This window comes from Equus przewalskii, chromosome 3 (genome assembly GCF_037783145.1).
Source record: "Equus przewalskii isolate Varuska chromosome 3, EquPr2, whole genome shotgun sequence".
NCBI classification, from domain to species: domain Eukaryota; kingdom Metazoa; phylum Chordata; class Mammalia; order Perissodactyla; family Equidae; genus Equus; species Equus przewalskii.
The window spans coordinates 61,149,558-61,175,243 of NC_091833.1; the positions used below are offsets into that span (position 1 = coordinate 61,149,558).

The following is a 25,686-nucleotide window of genomic DNA, read 5'->3' on the forward strand; positions in this document are numbered from 1 at the left end:
TTCAACCAACCATGCATCAAAAGGCCTATGCTGGTTGCATCTGTACTGAATAGTACAGACTTTTTTTCTTGTCATTATTCTGTAAACAATACAGTATAATGGCTATTTACATAGCATTTTCATTGTATTAGGTTTTGTAAGTAACCTAGAGATGATTTAAAGTATATAGGAGGACGTGCATAGGCTATATGAAAAAACTACCCCATTTTATATAAGGGACTTGAGCTTCTGTGGATTTTGGTATTGGGAGGGTGTCCTAGAACCAATCCCCTGGGGATATGGAGGGACGACTATAACTGTTAGATACTTATTTTAAATTATTTCATATATCATCTCTTTTATCCAGCTACCACAACTGACATAACGATGGCTATCCATTCTTTTCTCTCTTAATCAGACTCACTCCATTTAAAAATGCAGAATAAGGTGTATAATAATGTAGTCTTTATCCTTTCCTACTCAGAAAGTTGATTATATCAATAATTATTGAAATCAAAGCCCCTAGCCCAAACCTATATATATCCATAATCACTCATGCATTTATTAATTTCTTCTTTGCTTCATTCAATCTATATATATGGAGAAACTATTACATGTTAGACACTGTTCTTCAGTGTTGGAGACATAATAATAATAGTAATGATAATATTAACTTTTCAAAAACAAGAGAAGTGGAAACATAAAAAAATAAAAAGAAACGTTATAAGTACTGTGGTACCATTAGGAACAATGTGCTATGGATGCAAAGTGGAGAAAGATTCTCTTTAACGTAAAATCTAACAAAATACCTATTTAACAAATGAAAGAGGGTTGTGTTCTAGATCTTAATATTTGTAAGTTTCTAAAATGTGTTAGATCACATACCCAAGGCTAGGATTCAAAAACATAGCCATACTGTCAACTGCATCTGACTTAAAATTGAATGGAATATTCCACATCCTGATACTTGTCTTTTCCACAAAAACACAGGAAAGTAAGTATTTCAGAGATAAGAGAACACAGTTTAAATATAAGGATCAGTGCAACCTGAGACCTGAGGATCCTGGAGCTCAGTTCCAAGAAGCTGTCAAATTTCCCAGGAAATAATAGACTTTTGTTATGGACTTCATCATCATCATCATCATTAAGCAAAATCAGTATGCCTTCATCATCATAGCACATTGCACAAATAGATAGTATTCAGAAGTATTACTCTAAAAAAACCCAACATTCACATGAATATTGCAGAAGTGACCAAACATCATACAGACACAAATTTAGACCTAAGATTATATGTAAAGCAAAGGGGAATTTCAGTTTGTTTGCTCAGTTAAGTGAATGGGAGATGTCTGAAAATTTCAAAAGACAGAAAAACAGGCACACAGATCAATGGACCAGAATTGAAAGCCCAGGAATAAAACCACACATTTATGGACAGCTAATCTTCGACAAAGGAGCCAAGAACATACAATGGAGAAAGAAAAGTCTCTTCAATAAATGGTGTTAGGAAAACTGGATAGCCACATGCAAAAGAACAAAAGTAGATCATTATGTTACAGTACACGCAAAAATGAACTCAAAATGGATTACAGACTTAAAGGTAAGAGGTGAAACCATAGAATTCCTAGAAGAAAATATAGGCAGTACACTCTTTGATGCAGGTCTTAGCAGTATCTTTTTGAATACCGTGTCTACTTAGGCGAGGGAAACAAAAGAAAAAAATAAACAAATGAGACTATATCAGACTAAAAAGCTTCTGCAAGGCAATGGAAATCATGAACAAAATGAAAAAACAACCTAACAACTGGGAGAAGATATTTGCAAATCATAGACCTGACAAGTAGTTAATCTCCAAAATATATAAAGAAGTCATACAACTCAAGACAAAAATACCAAAAAAAAAAAAAAAAAAAAAAAGGGCAAAGGATATGAACATTTTTCCAAAGAAAGTATTCAGATGGCCAACAGACACACTGAAAAGACGTTCAATATCAAATCAAAATCAAATGCAAATCAAAACTATGGTGAGATATCACCTTACACCCATCAGAATGGCTGTAATTAACAAGACAAAAAAATAACGAATGTTGGAGAGGATGTGGAGAAAAGGGAACCCTCACAAACTGCTGGTGGGAGTGCAAATTGGTGCAGCCATTATGGAAAAAAGTATGGAGATTTCTCAAAAAACTGAAAATAGAAATACCATATGATCCAGCTATCCCACTACTGGATACTTATCCAAAGAGCATGAAATCAACAACTTAAAGAGATTTATGTATCTCTATGTTCAGTGCAACATTATTCACAATAGCCAAGGTGTGGAAGCAACCCAAATGCCCAACAATGGATGAATGGATAAAAAGCTGTGGTGTATGTATACAGTGGAATATTATTCACCCATTAAAAAGACAAAATCGTGCCATTTCTGACAACATGGATGGACCTTGATGGTATTATACTAAGTGAAATAAGATAGACAAAGACAAACACCATATGATTTCACTAACGTGGAAGATAAACAAACACATGCATAAAGGGGACAGATTAGTGGTTACCAGACAGGAAGGGGGTTGGGGGAGTGCAAAGAGGTAAAGGGACACATATATATGGTGACGGATAAAAACTAGACTATTGGTGGTGAGCACGATGCAGTCTATACAAAAGCTGATACAAAACAATGTACACCTGAAATTACACAATGTTATAGGGCAATATGATCTCAGCAAAATAATGACATAAACAAAAGAAAAGAAAGAATTGAATTCTTTGATTGATTGATTAAATCAATTGAAAGAATGTCTTGGAAACTAGGACTTGTATAGAATTGGACTAAAACTCAGTCCAACCACACAGCAATTTTACTTGAACGTTGTTAACATTGGGTTGCACTCCCTGGAAAATGTCTTGACGCTGAGTTGCACTGTCTGTTGTGATAGCATTGGGTTCTCTTCAAAGGATTACTACTCATTACCAGGAAAGAACATGATTACAGTCATCGTCAGAGAGTACAGTACCTTGGTAATATGAACGTCCCTAATTTCTTGTTCAAACAAACATCCTATGTGGTTAGTTTGAAGCCTTTTCTCATGACTATCTGTTCTCACGGGAGAAGTGGAGGTTGATATCAGTGATTCCTTGCTTACAGTTCTCTTCAGCTCCAAAAGCATTGTGCGTTTCTTAGCAAGGAGGAATTTGGGGGCTGCTGATAGTTACTTTTTGATATTTATTGTTAAAAAAAATACACTCATGAAAAAAATAATAATTCAGAATGAAAAGTAAAATCCCTTGTCCTCCCTCTCCTTCATCCCAACAAACTCTCAGAGGTAACAGCTTAACAGTTTTGCATGTTTCCATTCAGTTATTTTCTATCCATATAAATGCATATGTCCAAATCCTCATTTTTTAACACAGAGAGATCATACTTTACTGCTCTGAGAATAGAAACTTTAACCTGATGAGGAGAAAGCAATAGCAAGTTCAACATTTCAGTGTCATTTAATCATTTTAGAATAAACTCAGAACTTTGAAGTTCTTTAGGCTCAATTAAATTTTTACAAAAATAACTATCAAATCTAGTATTGTCAGTTCCCTGATTAACAGAGTAAGGACTCTGGAGCAAGTCTGCCTGGTTGTAGGCCTGTTTGCTTCATTTTCTTGATATATGACTTTAGGCAAGTTGAACGTTTTGTGCCTCAGTCTCCTAATCTGAAAAAAGGGGATAGTAGAGGAAGATGGGCACAGTTGTTAGCTCGGGGCTAATCTTCCTCAAGAAAAAAAGAGGAAGATTGGCCATGGATGTTGGCTCAGGGCAAATCTTCCTCACACAAAAATAATAATAATAATAATAATAAATTTAAAAATATAAAATAAAAGAAAAATGGGGATGTAATACCACCTGCTTCAAATTCTGGTAGTGCATCTAAGCAAGTTAATATCTCTCACATGTATGGAACAGACATTGGCACATGGCACATCCTAAACAATACATTTTAGTGATGATTATTAACATTATTGTGATTCAAAGGCTTCTTATTGCTCTAGGTCTTAAACCTATGAAATTACCTATAAGGCTCTGCACGCTCTGCCACTGCCGATCTTACCAAACCCCTTCCTGTTCACAAGTTCTTGAAATGGACTGGGCTTGTTCCCCCCTTAGATTTTTGCATGTGCAATTTCCTCTGTCCTCCCTTCATTTTATAGCATCTGACTTCCCTCTCTGGGTAGCTCTCACATTCTTATGTCTCAGCTGAAAAGTCAGTTTCTGAAAAAAGTCTATAATGGCTCTCAGACTAAATCAGATCTCCTCTTATTAAAGTGAACAATAATCACGTATTTATCACCCAAACGGGGCACCTATGAGAGTGAAAGGAAGCAGTACTGACAATTATTCTAGGACAGTAGGTATAAATTGGAATTATCCCAGACAAACCAGGACATGTACACTTTCTACCTATAATACATTGCTATAGTATTTTTTCATTTTTTATATATCAATTTACAATTGTATTTAATTCATTGTGCAAGTATTTGTTAATGTTTTATTTTTCTGCTAGTCTGTAAGCTCAGTGTGTCTTATTTACCACTGTATTGCCAGCTCCTAGCATAGTGATTAGCATATTGCCCGAAAAGTCTCGAATGGATGAGTGACGTGTAGTCTTTGTTGTATCAAAATCAAAGCAGGTCCCGCACTATGCTATTTCAAAATGGTCAGTCATGAGTGCCGAAGCCTGACCTTTCTCTCGTTCAGAGCAATCATTAATCTAGCTTCCCTCCTCCTGGCCTTACTTAGGCCTTTGTTGGAGGCCTACTTTGAAGGGTAGTGTATCCATTTATTGTGTGATTCCAGCGTAGGTCCTGAACTCTTACCATTGTATCCTTTCCCTTGACAGCTTTCCTACACTTTTGATTTTCAAAGATTTATTAGTGGGCCTGTATCTGAGGCAGCAAGTTTAAGTGGCCACTGTTATTCATGTAAGTGTAAGGATCTGGGCAAAGGGAAGTAGAGTCTGAGGCCATACACACGTCAGTGAGTGGCTCAGGCAACATGCCTATTTATATGCAAATAACTGTAACATGGAAATTGCAATTGTTGAAATGGAGCCGATATTTACATTATCTTGACTTTTCTATCTATATAGTAGAAGTATTATTTAAATGGTCTTTTAGAATGTCTAAAATGTTCATGAATATTTACAATCATAGATAAAAAGTACAATAGAAAATCTTCCAAAATTTATAGAATGTACACATTTATTGACTTGGTTCTTCTGCGTTGCCACAGGCAAGACATCCAAGTAGGTCATATTTCATTGATGGTAGTTGCCATCTTTGGGTTCTTTGTAGATTACTGTGGATGCTATGTCTGACTCACTATTTTAGGAGGATTAGGTGTGCAGACTCTTCCTGGATCACATTCCATGGGTTATAGCAAGGTACACAGGCCACTGAACAGGAAATTGGATCAGTAAATGGAAACAGTTAGAGAATGGAACATAAGCATACATGCCTTTAGCAACACTATCTTTTTTTTGCCTTTGAACCTCACTGACTCAACCCCATTGCATTACCTACTTTGGAATGAATTCAGATTATAATTTTATTTATGTTTTAGTACAAGAATTTAATTTTGTTAACTAGTTTTATTCCAGAACCACCTCTTTCACCACCATAGCACGCTAAAGTACCCCTTAAAAACACTTTGAAAAGTCTTAATGATTCTAGAGACATTTATATATGCATTCCATTCATGCCATTCATTCCTTTATTCAATCAGCAAGACATTTGCTAAGAATTTCCTCCTGGGTGTAATGAGTCAGTAAAATTTAAAAATGAGAAACAGCAATTTCAGTCTGATTGAATTTCACCCTTACTATAAAGGCTTAAATTGATGTCCATTTACTATCATCCCCTGTCCATGGTTTTTCATTGTCGCTCCAATGCCAAGTTTCCTAGGAAAAAAAGCAAATTTCCTGATCTCATTTCCTCTCTCTTCAAGAAGTTTCAGAGTTCAAAGTCACTTTCTGGTTTCCCATGACTTTTCATAGTTCCAAGCTGTCACTTCTATTTTACGTAAGGGTGTAAAACAGTATTGTTAGGATTCTCTACAACCAATGAAATCTCAACCAGTTACAGTTTTTTATCATTTTTCTTATTTGTGATCTAAATATGTAATTATTTACAGTAATTGTTAAAATTTCTCCTTTCAAACCGTAATACAAAGTGATGTGCATTTTATAATAATGCAAGTAATTTTTTCTTCTTTATGTTCAAAATGATCTTGATGACAATAAATCACTTAATTGGAAAACAGATTTTTTTTTCACTAAATACGGTTGAAATCTTTTTGCAGAATTCATGTTGTCTTTTCGTGAAAACAAAACACCCAATGAATTTGTTAGAAAAAAATCAAATTGGTTGATTCACTGACACCCTTATTATAGATATAAGTGGTGTTAAAAGTCATCTCTAATTTCATCATCTTTTTTTCTAGACATGCTTATCTGGCTTAAAAATGTCTCCATTTGAAGAACGTAAGTATAACTGTTTAGTTTTTGCCTCCAAAGTCACAATTAAACATAAGAAAGGATGAGGTTGGAAAAAGAAACAAAAGTTAGGGTAACTAAAACTAAAACTGTCTTTCCTTCTTACTAATTCCTAAAGCACATTAAATTTTAAAATTCATTGGGTGAGGCTCTTCAGCCTCTTTATTTTGGTATATTTTTATAGACTACTGCCAAGAGTCGAATTCAGATCCAATTTTCAGCTGTTCATTTCCACTGAAGTTTCTATAATAAATTTTTTTTTTCATTTAGGTAGAATCAGTCATCTAAGAATTTAATGTATTTATATATCTCTGCCTTTAACCATTTTCATTTAGTTAAAGAATTTTGGGAAAGTCATTACCATTCCCTTCATTTTAAAAATAATTAAACAATTACAAGAAAAACAAATATAGAATCATTGTGTATCTTCTTTTTTCTCCCCCAAACAATTACTTGTCTATAAACCCTGGAAGAAATAATTTCTTTCATCCAACTTCAATCCATATGTGCTTATAAAAACTAGCAGCAGAAAATCCAGAAGTAATCTTTGTAACAAACTTAGTAGTTTAGAAATAGCTAGTTATCCTGGGTTAGTATGACACAAGGTTATCTTAGGAGAGTATTATGGCTAAAGATACATCACATTTAGCAATTATTGCACAGTTCACTATATTATCAAACTGTAAATATTTAAATAGGAACAATCCTGCTCAATTCCTCTGACTCCTAGTGGCTGGATTGCTCTCAGAGGTTTGGGAACTTCTTTCCACGACCGCAGGCATCCCATTAGGCTAAAATTTCCCAGTAGCTTTTAACTAGAGTGTGAAGCTTGATATTAGACTGGGGAGAGTATATCTGCCAAACAAAATGCTGTCTATCTACTAGTACAGGTCAGGTAGGCATGAAGAAATCATTTTGGGTTTCTTCATGAAGCTTATGATGGTGATACAATGGTGCTTTATTTTTTAAATTATTGTTGCAAAAATTGGGAATGTTTTTGGATGTATACACAAAGGTAGTGTGTTGAAAGGCACAGTGATTGAAAGCATGACCTTTAGAGTTCCACACACTGGAGCTGATGCTATCCTGGTGTCATCATGTACCCGCTGTGTGTCCTGGAGCAAGTCACAGGGCTTGCTGAGCTTCTGTGTTCTCATTTACTAGATGATACAGTGACGTCTGTGGTAGACGTACTTGGATGTCTATGCAAAATCCACCCCCCTACCCCCTGCTTCCTTGTTTATACAACCGATTTTGGGCATCTTTGCATACAGAGAAGTCTGGACCTCTTCTCAGCTTCAGGAGGCAAATATTGATTATTTTAAGCCAGTCAAGGAGATTCTATTCACTGTGAATTTGATTGACATAGAATTGGAAATGTCATGAAATTATAGTCAATAAGAAAATGAGGCAAGTCTGTGGAGCAGCTTCTAGAAACTTGCCCTCATTCTTAAAATGGGTCATGTTCTCTGTTGTGTCCTTTGGATGCTGTGTGACGCTATGATGCTTGGAGCAGTTACGGCCATCTTGTAACCATAAGCTGAGAAGACTTACATGATGCCAGGAGGGTGAAGCAGAAGGTGTAAAGGAACCTGTGTCCTTGATGTCATCACTGAGCTTCTGACTTACCTGATTCTAAAACTACCCAACCCTACGTTTCTTGTTATTTAAAACAATAGGTTTCTTTCATTATTCACAGCATTTTGAATCAGGTCTAACTCTAGCTCTTGCAGCTGAAAGCATTTGAATGGATATGAATAGTTGCCTCCATACAGCTGTTTTGAGAATTAAATGAGATAACACATAAAATGTGTTTGGTGTAGTGCCATACGCAGCTCTCAAAAATATTTATTATTATTATTGATGTTGTTGATATTAAAAATGTTATTTCCGTAATGGTCCTCATGTCAGATTTCAGCATAGTTTCAGGCAAAATTATGAGGCCTGAACAGGAAAAATGGGGAAAAATTTACTTTCTACAGCCTATTTTCCTCTTTCAGCACGTCCTTCACTTGCTTTCGTAACCTTCTAAGTCCACCCAACCATGCAGAAAAAGGATCTGTTAGTTGATTGTAACAAATGAAGAAAGAATGTTTAATCAGGCAATTTTTAACCCAAAAGAATGATATCCTAGTGTTAGAATTCCAAATACCATATCAAATTGGTAGGTAAGAATTCAGGGTGAGACTTTATCACCAAAATGTTATCATACAAGCTTCCACCTACATCTAAAGCAAAACCTTCCACTGTACAATTGGGCACTAAATCCCACATAGTTTTTTGTCTACTCACAAAGAATTCCCCTCTCTGGTGTAATTGTTAACGTTGGATAATTATCAGGTGGTGCCCTGGGCATTCCAGATCATTATCTGTTGACAGTGAGAGTACTGTTCATTTTCAAACCAGTAAGAGAAGCTGTTTTTTTCTTTGCATATCTCTGGGATTTCTAAGAGATTTAAAACTGAGAAAATGTGGATCTCCCTTGCATTTCCAGTGGACTTGGCCTTTACAATTATTTGCTGTTCTAGAGTTGAGAAGAGTTGCTAATTCCTTCAGAGCGTGAAGAGAGATGAGTGTGCACTGTACACTGACACCAAAAAAGAAGCAACCCCAAGAGTTTGCAACATCATTTCTTCTATTAGAGCACTTATTTGATATGAGATATTGCCACAAACTTCAAAATGTAAAGCAAATTATTAGAGGGAACAGGTAATTATGGGGGAAAAATTTGACAAACACTGCCTCTCACTTCTATCTCCCATTAAGAAAAATGACAGAAATCCGAGCTTTTCCTCAAATGCCTAGAACGCCTTGAGATCACTTTTATGACTGATCTGCTAGGCAACTATACAGAAGGCAGCCCTCTTCATTTCAGTGTCCCCAAAGGGGGCCTTAACGGGACTGTTCCTCTGCTATGTGATGTCCTTACAGGTAGGATAAAGATAGATAATTTGCAAAAGTCAGGGTAAAATGAAATGTGAGGCTCCTTGTTCAAAAATGGTTAAAAGCTTCAAGACAATAATGGCAGAACATTCAACCAAGCATGGGGCCCTTCTGAGCTGGGGCTTATGCCACTGCCAGGATGAGCACCTGTGAAGCTGGGCCCGCTGGCAGGGGCTGACTGTACTCATCTCTCTGCTTCACTTCTTTAGTGTTGGGTCTGTGGAGCGGAGGAAAGAGCATGGAGGGAGACAGACCTAGGTGAAAGCCTGGCTCTCTTCCTTCTAAATGTGTGGGTGTGAGTGATTTACAGTTTCAGCCTCCTGCACGGCACTGCTTGGAGGGTTAAGTGCTCAGAACATCCAGGGAAGCACCTTGCATGAGAGGGACTCAATGAATGGTTTCGGGAAGTCTGGGTTTAAATTCTGGAAAGATCTAGTCTTTTGTGCATGTGACTAGGGCCCCTTGAGTGAGTGTTAAGTCATGGCCTTACTGGCCTTACTCTGTTCTGTAGAGTGTTGGCTGACAAATGTCTTGTGATCGTGGTCACGGGGAAAGTTGAGGGAGAGGTCTCAGAGGGGTCAGCACAACCCATCCTCATATCACAAAAAATAATTTAAAAGGCTCACCAGTATAATATTTGTAAACAGCAGATGCCATGCTGTTGGTTATCACTAATAATGGAAGATTTTCTTCCTTTCCTTTCTTCTGTTTTAATTTGTTAACATACTCAAATTGGAAATGACATTTTAATTTTTTTACTTTGAATCGACAATTGTAATATGTCTCTAATTAAAAAGCTAATATCTATATTCAAATTAACAGAGAAAAAGGATGCTCCTTTGGAAATCTCCAGCTAAAATAAAATAAATGAACCTTTGTTTGAGCTTCATATCTGGTGTTGGAAAAGTGGTTACCTCACCTATCTGCTGCCTGTGTTCACATTTCCAAGAATGAACATGATGAAAATCAAACAGATGAGCCAGAGGGAAACGCATCAGGTGCAGTATTGTTTCTTGTATAATTGAATTAAATGTCAAGAAAGCTTTAGATCCATTGTTAAATATTCTGCCATTGTTAAATACCCAAGGGCTGGCCCAGTGGCCAAGTAGTTAAGTTTGCACGCTTGGCTTTCATGGCCCCGGGTTTCGCCAGTTCGGATCCTGGGCATGGACACGGCACCACTTGGCAGGCCATGCTGAGGCAGCGTCCCACATAGCACAGCCAGAGGGACTTACAGCTAGAATATACAACTATGCACTGGGGGGGAGTTGAGGAGAAGGAAAAAAAAAAAAAGAAGATTGTCAACAGATGTTAGCTCAGTAAAAAAAAAAAAAAACGTAATTATGTTTTAAAAAAAAAATTCACCTTTCTTGTTACTCTTTGTTTAGGATTTCCGCCCATCCTTGAAAAAGTTGCAACAGGAGAGAAGAGAGTTTCCCTTTGAACTGGGATTTCGTCCTCAAATATTCCTCCAATGTGATGGACACCTGCAAACACGCATGACTTTTTGGAAAATCTTGTTTTAAAAAGTGAAGATATTGAAGCCTGGAGACGTGAAATAAACACGCTGCCTGGGGTGACGCAGTTTATGGGAAATGACGATGTTTCTATGTTCTCAGGAACTGGGAAGTTTGTCTCACCAAGCAAATGTTTGTTCTTCTTGGTGAATAAGGATCTGCCTAGTGTATTTATTACTTGATTGTGTTTACGTTCCTTTGTGTTTGTCTCTGTCTACATGGGTGGGAGATTGCGTTTTTAACTCCCAAATGGCAGGCCTGGTGCTTGGTGTCATCTAATAATTCCTTCAAATCCCTACGTCAATCGGTAAGCCAGGGCAGGCTTGGCTTTCTCTCATTATTAGGGATCTATTTTGAGATTCAGGCTTCACATGATACACATGAAACATGAAGCCAGCCAGAAGCCATAATTTTTAATGGCTGATTTTTGACAGATCTTGCCCCAGATGGTGGCACCAATTCGCAATTATCAAATGTGGGGGCAAGAGAAGATGAAGGGAGTTAGTTACATAGACTAGAATGGAGGATATTCTCACACATGCCTTTCATAAGAAGCATCAGCTGTAAGCAACCACCCCTCTAGATGAAGGAAAGGGGGTGGCCACCCTGGTAAGCCTCTGAAAACAGTAATAAATATGTAAGCTGTGAGGAATAATTAATAAAACCAAAGAAACTTAAGAAGCTTGTTTTTCTCCTCCTCACTCCGAATTTCTATCAAAGCTCTCTCATGGGTCCTTCAGAGAACTACAACTCTACTAAGTTTAAACTAAGTTTAAAATATATAAGTATCTGACTCACGAGAGATTATAATGGATGAGGTCTGACATGTTGCAGGTTCTTTGTGCAGCTGCTTTTGGCTTGAAAATGGGAGTCTTTTGTCTGCACCCATCAGTGCCTTCATTCCATAGTGACAAAGTGGTGGTTTCAGATGAATGGCTATGGGGATGGAGAGGGACCAGAAGTTAGGGTGAAAGGGTGATGTATAGATGGGATTCACACTATAACACAGAAGGCAGCAGTGATGCCACATAACAGCCCAGGTTTTAGAATCAGTCAAACTCAGATCTAATCCAGGCTCTGTCCTATGTTCTTTTGAGCAAGCTATTCACAAGATCTGAACTTTGACTTCGGCATCTCTTAAACGAGGTTAAACAATCACACCTACTACAATGAATGGAAGTATAATGCAATCGTTAAAAGCCTCAGATATGGGCTCATAACAGCTTCACAACCTTGGTCAAGTTACTGAACCTCTGCAGGCCTCAGTTTCCTCACTTGTCCATGCAGTTAGTGGCACCTGATCCACACAGTGGTTTTGAGAACTAAAGCTCCTGGCACATAATAATTACTCAATCAATGTCAGTTATTATTCATGATCAACAAATATATATTAAGTGCCTTTTATTTGTGGGGCACTGCCCAAACCACTGACGAAAGCAACTAATGTACACGAAGTGCTTTGGTCATAGAAGGCACGCAAGAAATATTTGATGAATGAAAGGGAAGGCAAGCCTCTTGGTGTGTCCCTAAGATTTGGTTAGGCTTTGACTATCCAATCCAGCATTCTTTATGTGTTACTGGACAACTGGCTGGATGGCTTTTTTTTAGCTGGTGTTGCTAATTCCCAGTGAGTGGAGTCCAAAGTATCCCCTTACCCAACAATCAGTAGGAGGAGAGAAGGGATTCATTATCCTCTTCTTTCTCTGAGGTCTCTTCTATTGTCCTGAGAGGTGATAGGGAACAGGACAGCCAAAGGAAAAGACACACGAAGTGGTCACATGTATCTTTTATAAAAACGTACCTGAAATGGAAAATAAACTACATATTTTTTTCAGGTCTGAAGATCAAAAGCAGGTGTCCTTAACCTAGAACGCTTGAATGGGATCAGTGAGTGTGAGAATCTTCTATAATTGCAGCCGTATTTGATGTGTTCATACATTTTTCTGGGGAGAGAGGCCATAGTTTTCAAAAGGTTTTAGAGTTTTAGGTTTTACTATCTAGTAAAAGATTAACATTTAGCGGCCAATGAGTGTCGAAGACTGAAATAAGAAAACTAAAGTGATTTTGAGGTCAAAGCTTGGATTTACGTAGTGTAAATGTAAATAAGAAGAAATACCTGAGTCAGAAACAGGTGTGCAAGCTCATCAGATTCCAAAAGGGATGAAAAATCCACCTCACGGAAAGCATTCACTGCATAATTGCTGTCAAGATGCACTAAAGCCTGCCAGATCCACGTACCTCGATTAATTAAGGCCTTGGAAGGTTTTTTGAGAGATCATAATTACACATTATGAAAACACATTCTCAACTACAGTTTCAACCCATTGATACTTTTAATAGGTTAATTTGCTTGACATTTGAAACTCTAAAACAGCAGACTTTGAAAGTAACAACAACAAAAAGCCAAAAATGATATGTCATCTGAATTGAGTATTTAGTGCTACTTAAATGCTATTGATTGTGCTTAAAAACAAAGTATGCCAACGTCTCTAGTGCATGAACAAAATACCATGACGCAAGTGCATTAGTGTCTGGTGAGAACACATGCCAGTAACCACCCCTGAAATTTTAGAGGCATTTTGCAAGAACAGGCATTAGGGAGGATCTGTTGGGTTTAGGATGGATTGGCACCTCAGAACATTCTCCCTATTGTTCATGAATGAATGAATCAGCCACTTAATTTCTATTCTATCTGAAACATGGGGAATTCCCAAGGAAAGATTTCTTAATACTCTGTCCTGAGCAACAGAGAGCATCTCTTGCTTTGCTCCATTTCCCAGCTTACTTTTTTTGGTTGTAGTAGTATAAGGTAATAGTCAGGGTTGGGGGGAGGAGAACGGGCACTAAAAAAAGATTTGTCGGTAAGTGTTTCAAAGCCTGGCTTGGCAGACCATTTAAAAAACTGATGCAAAGTAAGACAAATATCTGAAAACACAAAAATTTATTTTCATGATAATCATTTGTGCTTATATTTAAGGACATCTGGGTGTGTATAAACTTTGACCTATCTCTCATTTCTGATTATTTATTTATATCATCATGGTTTCTGACTCCTAGCATCCATTTCTCCTTCCAAGAGTACCTCTCTGATCTTTCTTTGCAGAATTACTTCTATATAATTCATCATCTATTAGGTTAAGGTGGCACTAATCTCTCATTCCCAGTCTAACTCAACCCCAGGGGCTCACGACCCAGATCAGGTATTGAGAGAATTCTGTCATTTTGACCTCAGTGATTGGCTCAGAGACAGACTTGTCCCAAGTCAAGCAAATGGGGCTCAACCCTAGGAGTATGTATTTGCCCATTTTATACAGGGCTGCTGAGTTGGCAGAACACAGATCTGGAGCTTCTAGACTCTACTGTAGAGGAGAACCTACTGAAGAATGAAGTCAACACAGAGAAACACAATGATGTTTAGGTATTTACTTTCAGCCATGTCTGAAGCTGCAGCTAGACTTTTCAATACCTAAGTCAATAAATTCCTAATTCTTTCTTTGAGGGGTCGAGGAGGGTAGGAGACAGAAGAAGTTGTTTCTAAATCCAGTTTGAAATAGGTTTCTCTAAAGAACCCATACCAGAACACAGTCTATCCCCTTTGCTTGGAAAAGCTTCCTACCTTCTCTTTGCCTCCCAAACTTGTGCTCATTTTTCAAGGTCCAGCTCAAACCTCACCCATTCCAGGAAGTCTTCCTTGAATATCCCAACCTAATGAGCTCATCCTCCCTTGACCTCTTACAGCACTCAATGTTCTTAGTTCTTATTCCTTGTCTGCCAGAGATTGTTGACCTTGTAGTGCTAGTCATGTTTTTTCAGGTGATAGTCTTATTTCCTAAAGGGTAAAGCAGTTGTTAAATGTTCTATGCCCCTCTATGTCCCTTAGCCTTTGTCATAGAAGGTTATACATAGTAGGTGAGCAATGCATACCTGTGGCTTTAGTTAATGTAATGAAAATAGATACAAGTACATTTCTTATCCACTTGTTAGTCCAGAATAAAACCTTGCATGAAATACATGATTGCACAGTCATAAGGAAGATAAACAATTACCAGGGATTGCAGCTATCAGAGAGATGTTATCTGGTGTAAAGGGAAGAGCAAATAGAGAGAATCTGAATTTTCAAGTCTCATCTATAATATGGTGAGTGTTTTTCATTGTTAGCAGAGAAGGGACCCAGGACTAGTATCTTCACTGTTTATCATTTTTCACTGACAGTATTCCCAACATCAACATTATAGGAGTCTTGGTCACAAATAATAAGATATATTATAACTGAGTGTTGAACTGAAACCTATGAATATGAAGTAAATTTCAGTTATTTAAACATCTAAATTCTTGGGAATCAATTCCACCACATGGAAGATCATTTCAACAAAATCACCAAGCTTCAGGTATAGACCTACACCCTTGCTTCACCAGAGAGGATGGCTGCCTCACTCCCCTGAGAACTGAACTACTACCATCTCTTTTCCTTGTTCAGTCCTGGATATTTCACTAGCCTCATTCTATAATCTGCTTGCCATCAGTTTGTAAAACTTACTCAAATCAGTAGAAAAATTATATTAGGCTCAAATCATCTAGATTTTCCTGGCAACACTGACTTACATAATCATGTTGTACACATACTATGTGCAAGGACTGGAGGAAGTCCAGAAGGTTATAAATGAAGTTTCCAGCAAAGAACTTACAGTCTAACAAGAAAAGGAAACTTGAACATCAGTCTTTGTAATGTAAGAGTAGACAAGATGAGGATTCACAGGACGACAGATGGACCTCTTCACATCCCCTCCCTGCCCATCCCCCACACTTCTTATCATTCTCAACCCTACACCTCCTTCCACCCTAGTGGACTGAGTCTACCATGCAGCTGAATGCCTCTAAAAACGAGGAACCTGGAGTAGTCAAACACAATACAGTTTTCCTAGTCACACAGTAAATGAGAAGCGTTCAAATCATAGCTCTGAGCTTCTGCTTTCAGATTCAGTCACTCTCCAGTCTTACCACCAATTATATTTTTCATTAAACATGGGTAAATGTTTTCTGACATGCTCTTTTTAATAAAGTTGCCTCAGTTAAAAAAAAAAAGCCTTTTTGTCTCAAATTCACGCTTTATCAGTTTTGCCTCCTAGGAGGTATCATATAGCATAAATCCTCTGATTAACCATTTTCCCACACTGATCACTGCAAGGTTCCTTTGTGAATGTTTATTTTCATGTTCTCATTGGTAACTGGTGGCACTTCAAGGTAAAGAAGGTGTTTTTCTTAGTCATTACATATTTGACTCATGCCAGAAATTACTTCCAGTTCTAATCTCATGTTGCTTGCCCTGTTGCCTGAGAGATTTAAGTTTGCTGCATGAAAATAGCAATTTGAAGAGATGAAAGTTTAACAGATGCTATAAATAGCAACCAACGCTCTTGTCGTTATAGTTAATGACTCCACACCCAATTCCTTTTCTATTGTCTGTCGTTAACTATTATATCTTAAGTGAAACTTGTGTCTAGTACAATCAGTAGAATGAACAACGAAACCATAAAGAGATCAAAGGATTAGTGAAAGAATATGTTCTCTTTCGCACACCGAGAATGAACCTAACTTTCAGGGATTCATACTGACCAAAGATCCTTTGGAGTTCTCAAGCTTGATCCCTATATCACCTTCCACTTTCTTCTAAAGAATATCTCAAGTGCTCAATTTACGAAATCTTGTAAACAAAAGAATATTCATGGAAAGGCATTACTTCTTCAGGTGTCTGAATGGGTAATTTATTCTATGTTTATGCTATAAATCCTAAGACTAAACTTACTAAATATCTTCACAGTACACGTTATCCATTTCTAAAGCAGCTCCTTTCCACTAATCTTGGAAATGTAAGTGCCAGATCTGCAGGTGCTATTAGGTGGGATATTTATAGAGGCAAAATTTGCCAAGCTACAAATTATTTGGTTCCTTTCAAAAGCTTAAAAGCATCATTAGAAAATCTTTGGCAACGGTACATAGAGATTATGGCTTATCATATTTTCTGAAATGTGTGGCTGTTTCTTTTGGTTTCTCTACTCCTTCTTTTCCTCTTTCCACAAATAGAGCTGACGTCCTGGTCATTACCAGCCTCCAGTGAAATGTCTTTGGGTTTTGGCCTCTGTTTCTGCTGCTTTTGGTGCCCATGTTCCTAATCCCTCCTGACCTTTAGAAGTGTAGGGCATCCTCTGCTGGAGTCTATGATTGCTGTGCCAGCTTCTTGTGTTGAGGGGACACATACAGGCTTTGGGGACCAAGAAGGTGCTACCTAAGATGCTCTCTGACGGAACATGCCACAGTGCCATTTTCTCTCTGTTGCTAACCACATTGGAGTAGGGCACCTTGTGAAGTGGTCTCTCCTCGAAGTCCCAATGTGAAGTGGAGCATAAGCCCCTGCTTTTTTCAAACTACCTCTTCTTATAGCTGAAGTTTCTGTCATCTCCCTCCTCACTCTCATCTCGGGGTGAAGGCTAGGGCAATGTGGGACTGCTTCCTAGGAAGCGAGCAGCACCTCCTTTGCCGTCTTGTACTCTGTTTTATAAAAAGTGGAATACAGAGGTTAAACGATCACTCTCCAGAGCTAATCTGACTGAGTTTAATGCCTGACTCGTCCACTTACCAGCTGTGTGACCTTAGGCAAAGCTATTTGCTCTTCTTTAGTTTATACATCATAAACCATTATATCAGTATCAACCTCACAGAGTTGCAGTGAAGTTTAATTTAATTACGTATGTAAAACATCTAGGACAGTACCTGAGAAATAGAAGGAGTGAATGCATAGTGTTATTATAGACTTCTGAATCTTACTGATGGTGACAGAAGAGTTGTTTTCCCTGAACTACCTCACAAATAGGGGTGTTCATATGGCAGTAAAGTTAGTCACAAGCAGTACTTTGAGTCTTATGACAACGTTCTGTATACATTGAAGATGTCTGCAAACTAGGAGAATTAAACTCACTAACATTAGCTATGATGAAACTGCAGCTGTCACATGAAGAAATGACCAAAAGGAATACAGCCAAAAATGGTTGGAAAAAAGTATTAAAGATTTGTCAGCTAGTTAATTAATAGGAATATTATGTTCTAATTCTAAATAATAGTCACTTTCATAAATAATTTTACATTTATAATTTTGTATTCTTTTCTTACAGAGGGCCCCCAAAGTTTCATCCCCCCCCACAAAATCTGAATTTGTCACTGAAATGTGCTTAATCTTTTTCTTTTAAATAATGAACCCCTTTAAGAATTTTGTGCACCCCATGAATGCTCTTCAGAAAAATGCATGCAGTCTATCCTACAAGTTCAGGGAGTTCACCTATCTCCTTAAAGCTCATCTATCAACCCCTGGGTAAGAACCCCTGGTTTTAAGGAAAAATCAGCTGAGTTTAGCATTGTGCATAAAACATCAGTTGAGAAGGAATACAACAGCGGGCCTGAATTTCCTCACAGGTGGCTCAGCTTCACTGCCTTTCTTTCTGCCTGATTCCCCTCAGCTTCTCATACACCTATAGCTTTTCTATAGCCCTGGTAGTTAGAGCTTTGGAGGGCTGATGCCCTGGTAAGGGTGAAGAGGCTGAAGTGCTCTTACCTGTGGGCTTTCTCTAGAACAAACATTCCTCAGGAGAAAAGTCACACTCATGAAGGGTAAAGACAGAGGTGGATTTTTTTTTTTTATTGCCAACTATTTCAAATAAGACAATGGCTTGCCATATCCTCCCTTAGCAACCTCTGTTTATACCTAACTAACCACACCATGCTAATGTGGTCTGATTATTTGTCTCTCTCCCAAACTATGAGGTTTTGGCACACAGAGATTATGTTATTCATCATAGTGATTCGAGTTCTGGAACATAGTGAGGCATTAATAAATGATTATTGAATGAATGAATAAAGAGAATGAAAATAACTAGGTTTTCTTAGCTACTTTTTACACGTATTGAATAGAATCCATGGAACCAAAATGTCTTTTCCCAACATAATCACAAAGCATCCTGCAGTTCATGTTACTAAGAACTTTCATTCCCTTTTTAGCCTAATACACATAGAGCTAACCAATGTAAACTGGTAACAAAATCTGAGATGGTATCTATGAATAGGAAAAATCTTTGAGGTGCAACTGAAAGATTTATGATATTTGTGCTTTTTTTTTTTTTTGCATTCATTCCAATATTGCTGGTTCGTGGCCTCTGGGTGCATCGATATTTTTAATAATTAAAACATGTCTGGAACCACTGGGAGATGGCGCACTGAATGGCATACACCAGAATGCACATGGCGTTCCTGTAATGAAAAATGGCAGACTGCAATTAAAAGACTGCTTCTAAAGCAAGAACATCTGGGGCTTCCACTCAGTGGAATCTCATAGCCAGATTAAAGATTGCTATTATGACTGAATGTATGTGTTTATCCTTACCATGTCACCTTAACACTTAGGAATTTCCTATAGTGAGTTTAGGAGACGAGTTGAGATGAGTTTCTGTAAGGAGCCCTAGATGTGGAGCTGACCAGAGTCTAGGTCTTTATCAGCTAGTATATTTTCACACTTTGTCCTCATAGATACTTTAGGAGCCAATTACTGCCAATTCAGAGTGATTTAAAAGCCCTTGCTCTTTGGTTCATTGGTTCTCTTTTACAAGATTGCTTTGAATTTACGTAAGGAGTGTGAGCGTGTTGCCTGAAGAATCTGGACTCTGGAGCTAGACTTGCGTAAGTTATTTAACCTCTTTGGGCCTCAATGTCCTCAAGTATAAAATGAACATCATAATAAAACCTCACTACCTCATAGATTTGTTGTGAAGATCAAATGAGTTAATGTATACAAGACAATTGGAATATGTCTGGCACGTAAGTGCTATAGACATGTTAGCTATTTCCACTATGTTGCATCAATACAGAATTCCATTCTTATGTGTAATATTGGGTTGTTAGATAGAGCAATGAAGGGAAAAGTGTCTGAGTGGGAAAGGGTACTGTCTGACATTTCTTGAAATATTTTAAGTTTTGTCCTTAAGTGGAGGAAAGTCTCTAAGCAGAGACTCCTCTGTGGAGATTCAGGGACTGGAGAGCACATGTGCCAACTCTTTGCTAATGATCGACCTCATCATCTGGCTGTAGACTGAAAGTGACTGAACAAACTAGAGGATATTAGGGGAAGTACATGGACTCCAGTGTAACTGACAAAAGGTGAATTCTTCTAAGTGTTCAATGGTCCCAGGGATTCACCAGTGAGAACAGTACTCCAGCCTTTAACTGGGAACCTAAAGGCACAATGTCATGGTTCTAGCCAATGGAATGAGTGATATAATTTAAATAATCACCTTGTGAAACAGCTCACACCAAGCTCATCGAATCCGGTTACCTTTCCCTGAGTTCATCTTACTGGACTCATCTACAATATTTGACTTGAAATACTCTCCTCTCTTGACTTCCACAACACCATGCTCTCCTGGTTTTCTTTTTACTCTCTGGTCCACTCATTCTTGGACCCTTTGCCAATCACCCTCCTCCTCATCTCTAGATGTCCTAATTCCTCAGCGCTTTGTCCTATGTTCTGTTCTCTCTCCCTATACCTTGCCCTAGTGATTTCATCTATTCTTATGGTTGGAAACACAATCTGGAGAATAATAAATTTCACATTTACATGTTGAGCCTTGACTTCTATTCTGACCACAAGAATCATTATATTCTTCTTCCTAATTGACATCTCTATTTAGATGTTTCTAACCTAATGTGTCCAGAAGTGACCTTTTGATCCCTTCCCAATTTATTCCTTCTCTTGTCCTTCTCATCGTAATAAAGGGCAACAGATATCTGGAAATTCACCTGGATTATTTCTTCTCTGTTAAGTTCTATTTTCAAAATCTATCTAGAATACACACTTCTCTCCACTGCTGCCATCAGAACTCAAGCCACTCTATCTGTTATCTAGAAGACTGATAGCTTCGTAAATTGCCTCCCCACTTTTTCTCTTTCCTCTGTGTAATATATTCTCCACATAGGAACTTGAAAAATCTTTCTAAACATGCATCAGAACACAAGTGAAGAAACCAAATGTAGCGACATTAAGTGAATAACACAAAGTGACTTTTCACACACGGCTCTCTCCCCTTTCTGCTATCAACAGGGCTGCTGCCACTTTAATATATACTTTAGTGCAAAATGGCCGCCATGCTCATAAGTATGTTTTACTGATTTTCAGAGTTTTTCATCTTTCTCAGTGATGCTAGCACTGCTTCTGTGTTTCATTCCACTCCAATCCCACTCAACATGCTTGGAAAGATTGCTCTCAGCATTAGTTACCTTTCTAATCCTCAGATTCTTAGTTCCCCAACATTTGCCACTCCGAAATCTCAATATTCACTTCACGTCAGTCACCCACTCACGTTACCATAATGTTGACTTCAACATCATTCAACACTGCTCCACCCATATGTTTCAACATGAAATTCCTCTCTGCTTGCAATCTTCTCTTCTCCTACCTCTTCCACTTCCTAATACCTAGGATACCCACTCTTGAGCTGCATCAAAGCCTCTAAGTCATTAGCCTCCTCCTCATCTGTGATTCCATTACTCCTTTCCTGGAAGAAAAGATTTCTTTGCAAAGAGGAAGCCACTCTTTCTTATTCTTGACATAGCCAAACATGCCTGAAAACTCGCAGAGCAGCTTGGTGGGGTCCAAAACAAAATCATGCCGTCACTTCAGTTTCCCTTGTGGAGTTGAGCATTACTTTGGTTTATCTATTTTCCATGTTCTATTGAATTAATTATAACAAGTGTTTTACAACCTTTTAATTACTTAAAATTTTATTACTTAAAATTTTGTCTCATACTTATTCTGAATAGAGTGACTTCTCAACACTTTTGCTGAATAAGTCAAAATAAGTCGCACTAGAAAAATTCACTTTCCCTTTACACACATTCAAATTCTCTCTCTCTCTGTCTCTGTCTCTGTCTCACACACACACACACACAAACCAGGATAAAAAGCAAATAAACTATATACAATTCAGGGTTCTTTAGAAGAGACAATACATGCAATACAAACTTTTGTTTTCTTTTAGATTCCCATCTGCAAAGACATGCTTTTTCAGTTCTCATATTACAGGTAATCACATTTGATGTTATCTGAACTTTCCATCTTTAAAAATAAAATGTTGATGTATTCAATTAACATATTACTAAAGCCAGACAACAAGAAAATTTTGAAAAGGCAAAAATTGCTTTTGTGATGAGATTTATGCCTAGTAGACACAAAATCCAGTAACATCACCATCCTTCTAAGTTATATTCAATTTGTAGGAGCTAATTTCTACAGAAATTTATGCACAGCTTTAAATAATTTGTATAAATTTCATACCAATTATAATATTAGAACAATTTTTCAAAAATAGCATTTAAATTCTATGTACAGTGTCTTCATCACCAAGACAATAATATAATTAAACATTGAAACAATAAATTTATAAAAAGACCATAGCTCAAATTTAGTTCATATTTACCATATGCTAAATCTAAGTATCTTACATCTTATCAATTCCTTTAGTCTTATGACAAGCCACTTAGAAGTGTACCATTATTATCTCCACTCTTTGGCTAAAAATTGAGCATTAGGTTACTTGACTAAGTTTACACAGCTTGAGCACGCACTTTTTACTGTGAAATTTTATATCTAATCTTGTTCTGCATCATATTGTTGCATGTCTTATGGGATCCTACACATAAATCAGCATAAAAGCCTAATATTGAAAAGTGAACATATAGTAACAGCATCAAATTACTACCCGTTGGTCAAAAAAAGGAACTCGTATATAGAATTTAAGTTTCTGTACTCACAAAGCCAATATAAATAATTGAACACGTACATAGGTTAACAATTATGTCAGTGCAGACAACAATTATTGAACTTTTTATCTGCTCAGTTTATCAGAAGTTTTTGATATTTAGCTGGGGATGAGCTGTAGGCTATAAATATTTTTTCCTGGTAATTAAAACTCTCATGTATATATGTGTATATATATATGTATTCTAACATGAGAATTTATACCTAGGATCTCATCCATGGGACTAGTAATTTTAGATTATAATTTTGAATTCATTTAGTGTAAGTGGATTTATTCACCAAAGTTCTAGTAAGATTTCCATTGCAATTCATCTCTCTTTGCTGCTCAGTAATTTGATGTGCTGGGCTTGATGTCTGAAGACTTCAGTTCAACGCTTGACTTTACCAGTGACGTCTGTTTGACCTTAGGGAAGTCACTCAAGTTCACGAGTTTCACTTTTCTCATCTGCAAAGTGCAGATAATAATACCTTCCCTGCCAACTCCACAGGGCAGGGAGAAGGGTCAGGCGAGATAACGTATGAAAGTGTTTCTGAAACTACAAAGCACAGTATAATACAAGGTGTTAGTCACCTACCATCTGATCGTTCACATGAGACAATAAACATGTTCCTTGCTCCCCAAGAAGCAAGGCTATAAAATTCAGAACTGGGTCAACATCTCTTCAATAATGCAAAAGTAAAACAAAAAACTTCTTCATATTAAAAAATAATTTAACATGTTTCTAGTTCTTATTTTAATTGTACCAATTTGGAGGCACGAATTTGCTTTTTCCAGTTGTTTTGGCAGGACAAAAGCAGCTCCATACTAAAAGAAGGTTCAGGATACATGATTGAAATTTCCTTTCAGAGATTCTTTTATCTATAACATGGCCATAAGAGAGGCATAAAGACAATATATTTCTTTATCCATAAAAGAATAAGTTCTTTTATCGTTGCTAAAGCTACATAACTTTAAGGCAGTATTTAGATGTCTCCTTGACAAGTTTTTGTTTTTGAAAGGAAGTCTTTTACTGGAATTTCCATGTTCTTGTTAAGCTATGTGAGTTGTTTCACCTCCTGAGAGTTCAGCCACTGCCAGTGACTGAAGATGCCCCATTGCCTCACTGCCAGGAGATGGGGATGCAGTATTCACATTGTTTTGAAACTCATCCCAGAGAAGAGAAAGTCAGTCACAGTAAATGAAAAACACGAGTAAAGTAGCATTGAATGGCAGACATAAAAATCTATCTTCTGTATCTCTTGCTCTCTACCGAAGAACTTAGTATTCCCCTTGTCACAGTCACCTTCCCAGCAATAAAACTGGGAATTACAGCCAAAAACCGGACCAGTATTATTCCACAATTTTGTAGCAATAAAAGTGAATTCAAACTTAAGAAATCAGATAGTTTGACAAATGTCAACATGATATCTGATTTGGCAGCTTTTGCAATAGTGGTAATGGGAGAAGAAATGGTTCTCTTTTGAGTGAGGATTACCACATGATTTTGATTAAGAGTTAAAGTAGAAAGAGGCTTCCTTAGGAGCTGGAAGGGTTACCGGCAGTGAGAGCCAAGAGTTAATCTCTCTATGCTATGGTGTTGCCTTCTCTAACGCAATGACAATCATGCCTGCTACGCTTCTCAGGATCAAATGAAATGTCATTCATTCATTCATTCATCGAATATCGGGCACCTATTGTATTCACAAAAGTGGGCTAAGCACTGTGGCAGATTCATTGGTGCTTAAAATTGCCTCAGCTTTTATGAACTTAAAATCTGCGTAGATCAATGACATCAACACCAAGAACAGTAAGAACAAGGCAAAGTGTTAAGAGCCATTAGAGGCTAAAATAGTGTGATATTGGAATTTACGTCTTGAGAAAGTGCTTTGAAACTGTAAAATGCTGCCTAGGTGCACGCTGTCAGAATGGCTCAGGATATGGAGAAATTGAGGAGAGGTTTTCGATGACTTGCTCCTGCATGTGTTCCCCTCCTCTCTTCTCTACCTTGCTTAATAAAATAGGATAGGAATCACTTACCTAACACAGTGTCTTACAAACTCTATATGCTCTGTAAATATTTGCTGAATAAATGAATTCTTAACAGTCTTCTTCTCAATGTTATTTGAGGGAATAACCTAGTAAAACTTATTCTAGGTGGAAACACAAAAGCACTACTTAAATTATTCTTAATTAATAATTAAAATAGTAATGCTATTCTGGAGTATGTTTTAAGTATGTGTATTTTATGGCATTTGTTTCAGATGAAAGAGCCTGTAGACTCTTAGACTAGCCATAGACTACCTGTGTGAAATGTGAGTGCAGTATAAAAAAGTAGAAAATGCATTGATTTGGGAACCAGAAACTTTCCTTGAGAAAGGTTCTACCCACTGGCTTTAGGAAAACTACTATTTTGAACCTTAGTTTCCTGATTTGTAGGATAATAGATTAGAATAGATGATATTAAGATCCCTTCCAGCTTTAACATTTTCATGCCTCAACATAAGAGTATTATTTAATGACAGACATTTAAATTTTATAAAATGGACTTAAGTTACAATGGGTTATCACCATGTTTTGAGTCAATAAATTGCACTTCACTCTATAAGAATAGCAAAAGTTTAAAAACACATCAAAGGGCTGGCCCCATGGCCAATCAGTTAAGTTCATGTGCTCTGCTTCAGCGGCCCGGGGTTCACTGGCTCAGATCCTGGGCGCGGACCTACGCACGACTCGTTCAGCCATGCTGTGGCAGCATCCCACATAGAAGAACTAGAATGACTCGCAGCTAGGATATATAACTATGTGCTGGGGCTTTGGGGAGAAAAAAAAAAAAGCAAAAGATTGGCAACAGATGTTAGCTCAGGGCCAGTC

At 37.5% G+C, this 25,686-nt stretch overlaps 1 long non-coding RNA gene across 2 annotated transcripts in view; it reads left to right on the plus strand.

The window, feature by feature from the left end:
• LOC139082303 (uncharacterized) overlaps positions 1-11,659 on the plus strand; it is a 42,397-nt gene extending 30,738 nt beyond the window's left edge. Inside the window, exons 2-4 of one of the 2 annotated variants that reach the window (XR_011538170.1) lie at positions 6,470-6,509; positions 10,287-10,462; positions 10,853-11,659. This is a non-coding gene — a long non-coding RNA (uncharacterized lncRNA). The remainder of the gene's footprint in view (positions 1-6,469; positions 6,510-10,286; positions 10,463-10,852) is intronic. The other variant, XR_011538169.1, reaches the window with a different exon arrangement.
• The last annotated feature ends 14,027 nt before the right edge of the window (positions 11,660-25,686 follow it).